Raw genomic sequence first — 6,048 nt, 5'->3', positions numbered from 1 at the left:
AATTTGTTCTTAACTGACTTGCCAGGTAAAATAAAAATAAATAAAGCACCAGCACGGATAATGCTACCAGCAACAACAAACACATGGCTTACACAACTTATCACCATCACACCATCACCAAAAACCAAAGAAGAAATGGATGCTGAGGTGTTCATTTCACCACCTGATCATATTCAAGGTCAAGAGCAGAACTTTCAAGGTCAAAGGCAAGAAGTTGCTCATGGAGATATGCCAGAAGCAAGAGCACAAAAAGAACATCAAGCAGAGCCGTGACCAGCTCGTGAAAGAAGAATACCTGCTAGACTCCATGACTTTATCTTGACTTAGGCTCTTAGTTAAAGAAGGGGGAAATGTAGGTCTGACTACATAGCTCATAGTTTAGTTATAGGACCACAATTACCAATGTTCATATTAACAGAAGTAACTGTTAACATCCGAACTGAGACAAATAAGCTAGCTAAGGGATAGCTTAGCTGACAGCTATGAGCGCTAACCATGTAACTTTCTAATACTTATTAAACCTTGTTATGATACTACAAGTTGTAATCATTAGCCTGAGAAATAGTCCTACATCTGCCTTTTCAATATTTTTTGCCAGTAGTGTATATTCGACTGGCAGGAAATGAATGGCGGGGGATGGCTTATCGCTAACCCATTTTATTTTGTTATGCCTTTCCCTAATCCTAACCTTAACCACTGAAAATATACCTAACAACTTTAACCTAACCCTCATTCTTAAACCTAACCTTAAATCTTACCTTAATAAATGTTTACCCCTATGCCGAAATGTAATGTTCCTACTGCCGGTTGACTATACACTTCCATACTATTAAGAATAAGAGATTTTTCTACAGGTGAAGCCTAGCTTTTACTGGTTTTCATTCAATCCATCTCTCCCTCTGTTTCAGTTAAGGAACCATGGAGCCGTGGAGAGGACTACCAGACTTTCATTCTGATTAGTGGGGTCAGTTCATGCACTAGCTACTCATTAGAATATGTTATTTGCAAGACCGAAAGTGTTGAAGTGAAGGGTTTCTGTATGACTGAAATTATCATAACATGTTTTTTGGGAGTGCAGTCATAAATGAGGACTGGTGTGGATCTCAGATCAAAATATGGAGAATCCTGATGATGGAGAAGGACTTATGAATACAGATTTATTAGAAATATTGTCTTTCATACCAAAGAAAAGTCAAACATTTTGAAAAGTGAAATGCTATTACGTTATGATTGCGCATGTTTTTGCTCCTCTAACCTCACAGGGGGAGCTGAGTCCAGTTCGTATGGAGGAGAGAAGGTCAATGAGCCTCAGCACAATGAAAAGGGATCAACATCTCAGCTCACCCCTACAGAGAGCCTGGAAAAACCAGACACACTGCTGCCCTCCCCAGGCCCAACCTCAGACACCAAAGACAAGGATAGTATTACCGTAGAGCAGAGCAAAAAGTGCAGAAGCAAGACGACAGTCAACACAAAAAAAACGGCATTCATGCTAACTTTGAGGAATGCATTTTTTCGTCCCAGGCTGATCTCAGGAATCTTCAGTGAATAGTACACCTATTTAAGGCCAAATCATTCGTCTGTGGTTACTGTGGTACACGTTTTGTCTAAAGCGCCATCGCGCCAGACACGATATCAATCACACAAGAGAGACTGTGTGCCAATGTAATACACAGTCGAAGTCAGAAGTTTACATACACCTTAGCCAAATAGATTTAAACTCAGTTTTTCACAATTCCTGACGCTTAATCCGAGTAAACATTCCCTGTTTTAGGTCAGTTAGGATCACCACTTTATTTTAAGAATGTGAAATGTCAGAATAATAGCAGAGAGAATGATTTATTTCAGCTTTTATTTCTTTCATCACATTCCCAGTGCGTCAGAAGTTTACATACACTCAATTATTATTTGGTAGCATTGCCTTTAAATTGTTTAACTTGGGTCAAACATTTCAGGTAGCCTTTCACAAGCCTCCCACAATAAGTTGGGTGAATTTTGACCCATTCCTCCTGACAGAGCTGGTGTAACCGAGTCAGGTTTGTAGGCCTCCTTGCTCGCACACACTTTTTCAGTTCTGCCCACACATTTTCTATAGGATTGAGGTCAGGGCTTTGTGATGGCCACTCCAATACCTTGACTTTGTTGTCCTTAAGCCATTTTGCCACAACTTTGGAAGTATGCTTGGGGTCACTGTCCATTTGGAAGACCTATTTTCGACCAAGCTTTAACTTCCTGACTGAAGTCTTGAGATGTTGCTTCAATATATCCACATATTTTTTTTCCTCATGATGCCATCTATTTTTTGAAGTGCACCAGGCCCTCCTGCAGCAAAGCACACCCACAACATGATGCTGCCAACCTCGTGCTTCACGGGGTAATGATGGTCATTATGGCCAAACAGTTCTATTTTTGTTTCATTAGACCCAAGGAAGTTTCTCCAAAAAGTACGATCTTTGTCCCCATGTGCAGTCGCAAACCGTAGTCTGGCTTTTTTATGGTGGTTTGGGAGCGGTGGCTTCTTCCTTGCTGAGCGGCCTTTCAGGTTATGTTGATAAAGGACTCGTTTTACAGTGGATATAGATACTTTTGTACCTGTTTCCTCCAGCATCTTCACAAGGTCCTTTGCTGTTGTTCTGGGGTTGATTTGCACTTTTCGCACCAAAGTATGTTCATCTCTAGGACAGAACACGTCTCCTTCCTGAGCGGTATAACGGCAGTGTGGTCCCATGGTGTTTGCGTACTATCCTTTGTACAGATGAACATGGTACCTTCAGGCGTTTGGAAATTGCTACCAAGGATGAACCAGACTTGTGGAGGTCTTGGCTGATTTCTTTTGATTTCCCCATGACATCAAGCAATGATGCACTGAGTTTCAAGGTAGGTCTTGAAATACATCCACAGGTACACCTCCAATTGACTCAAATTATATCAATTAGCCTATCAGAAGCTTCTAAAGCCATGGCATCATTTTCTGGAATTTTTCCAAGCTGTTTAAAGTGTATGTAAACTTCTGATCCACTGGAATTGTGATACAGTGAATTATAAGTGAAATAATCTGTCTGTAAAAAATTTTGGGAAAAATTACTTGTGTCATGCACAAAGTTGATGTCCTAACTGACTTGCCAAAACTATAGTTTGTTAGCAAGAAATTTGTGGAGTGGTTGAAAAACTAGTTTTAATGACTCCAACCAAAGTGTATGTAAACTTCTGACTTCAACTGTATGTGTAAAAGGTTTTGCCAAAGTCCATTCCCTCAAATAACACCAGCACACTCACCGCAGCATAAAAACTTTGGTTTTGGTTATGCTGCCCATCTGAATCGACATCTAGATACACACAAGGAGGAGAACGCATTCGGCTATGAGACTTGTGGGAAGAGATTCTGTCTGTGGATAGCATTTCCACCAACCTTCCGAACTCAAGTTACACATTATTGTAAGACACGCAGAGGGTCCCAGAAAGACACTGACCTGTGGAAAGATATTCTATCATGCCTTTAGCCTCAAGCGACACATGTTTACTCACACGGGGAAAAGCCACACCCTTGGGATGTTTGTGGTAAGCAATTCAGTCTCTGTTGGAATCTCAAGGAGCACCATAATGTCCACCCAGCTGAGAACCCATACAAATGTGCCACCTGTGGGAAGGATTTCGGTTCACGGATGTCAATCTCCAGGCACAGCAGTATTCACACAGGTGAAATGCCCTTGTGGAAATAGATTACGTCTCTGCCAGTTATGAAGACACACATGAGACACACAAAACAGAAGATGAGGACTGCTCACACTGATGAAGAAGCTTGAAGAAAACCCACAGGCAGGTCCACAGTTTGAGTAGAATTGTTTTAGCTTTTCAGGTGAATATATGTACAGTATGCCTACTATGGTTACTGAATGTTAAATTAGTAAATACTTTACATTACTAAAACATTACTACTACATTACTAAAAATAAACTAAAGTTAATTGTTTATTAAATTCAACCTATGTATATTTTCTAGGGCCTAAGTTCATGTCAATAAACATTTTAATGAATTATTATTACTGTCACGACTTCCGCCGAAGTCGGCTCCTCTCCTTGTTCGCGCGGCGTACGGCAGTCGACGTCACCGGCTTTCTAGCCATCGCCGCTCCATTTTTCATTGATCCATTTGTTTTTTGTCTTGTTTTGCACACCTGGTTTGCATTTCCCAATCACACTGCATGTATTTATTCCTCTGTTCCCCCTCATGTTTTTGTGTGATATTGTTTGTGTTATACGTGTCATTTTTTGACGCGCCAGACTGGTGTTCGTAGATTCCGTATTTTGTCACGAGGTATGTTTATTTGTTTGAACATAATTATTGTGACTGTTTGCGCGTTTTGCACTTTTGCCAATCGGCTGGAGGTTTTGACACAGTGGCGTCCGTCTGTTGGTTTCTCCTGTCTCAATAAAGTGTGCGCCTGTTCACAACTCTCTGCTCTCCTGCACCTGACTCCGCTACCAGTACGCACACCATTGGCAATTACACAGATTTAAATACAGTTTGTATTTTCAAACAGTCTTTTTATTTCAACATCTTACTTTTAGATACATTTTTCTGTGAGAAAACAGCAATACAATTAGTCAAACAGGTATCTTGTTGACATTGCTTTGCTTCGCCTATATGCCTCATCGTGATGGCTTGAGTGGGTATTGGAAATGCAAAACACCATCACAGTTGCCCTATTTGGTTAATGGTTCTTAAGATTCATATTAATATCTAGTTGTGTATTTCATGTCTAGTTTAAGCCTTAATATCCTGCTTAATCACATATAATTCCCACTTAATGGTTCACAAACCATATAATTGCTCTACTGCCTTATCCTTCTTTTCCACATTATAGTCTAATGGCCCACTGCCTTTAATCTGATATTGTTTTGAGATTACAATGTTTTTGAATAGCAAACAGGGTAGTAGATTTCCAAATGAAATTGTATTTTGGTTTGGGCTCAATAATGGTTTATTTATCCTGTAATATTAATCCCATGATTAACAATATCAACAACAACAGCTTTAATATGATAAATAACACACATTTCCAAACAATAGTTATAAACAAATACTACTCAGATGGATTATAACATGATAAGGTGGGTGTCAAAGAGTTCATCAAACAATGCTGTTGTTTTGTTTCTGTCTGCAATCCAACAAGCAGAATACTTACGTTTACATGTTAGTTATTTAGCAGACACTCTTATCCAGAGCGACTTACAGTTAGTGCATTCACCTTAAGATAGCCTGGTGAGATAGCCACATATCTCAGTCATAGTAAGTACATTTTTCCTCAATAAAGTAGCTATCAGCAAAGTCAGTAAAGTCAAGTCGGAAAAGGTCAAGTGTGAGTTCATGAAAGGCAAGGGTGTTAGTATATATATTTTTTAAATGTCATTATGTTATGTTTATCTCCACAGCCTCATCAATATAGAATACCTCTGAATTTTAGCAAACGTACAAAAACAATACAGCTAGGCTACACAGGCTGAGTAACTCAGAATAATATTATTCAGTACAATTACAACCATTGTATTAGTATTAGACCATTGATCATGTTCAGTGAACCAATCAGTGGTCACATTATGTGAGTGATTGCTTTTCCCATGGATTGAACAAACAGATTAGCAGTAGGGAGAAAAACAAAGCACAAAGAGATTAGAGACACCTCATTGTTAAGAATGAGGGGTATTAAAATCTATTAAAATGTCATCAATCAGAATTTATCGCACAAGTCACGTTCATACCTTTACACCCCTTCGCCCAAACTAAACTACAATTATATGATGGTACTATGTTAGAGCATTATTGAAAACAGGGCAAATAATCTGGCCTTTTGTTGGAATTGTCTGCTAATGGAAAACAGTGTTCGTTTATAGAACAGAATTTAATCAGAATATCAGTTGTTTTGTCAAGCAGGAACCGCCTGTCAAATGTTTGTTTTACTCCGTTCACAAGCATTCATCTTTTATGGTGTGTTTTTATATCACATACATCATTTATAAAGAGATTATGAGCCTAAAGCGTATTTAGTAG

Source organism: Oncorhynchus mykiss, chromosome 1 (genome assembly GCF_057628025.1).
Source record: "Oncorhynchus mykiss isolate SJ-2025 chromosome 1, ASM5762802v1, whole genome shotgun sequence".
NCBI lineage: Eukaryota > Metazoa > Chordata > Actinopteri > Salmoniformes > Salmonidae > Oncorhynchus > Oncorhynchus mykiss.
Note: the sequence above shows the minus strand (reverse complement) of the source record.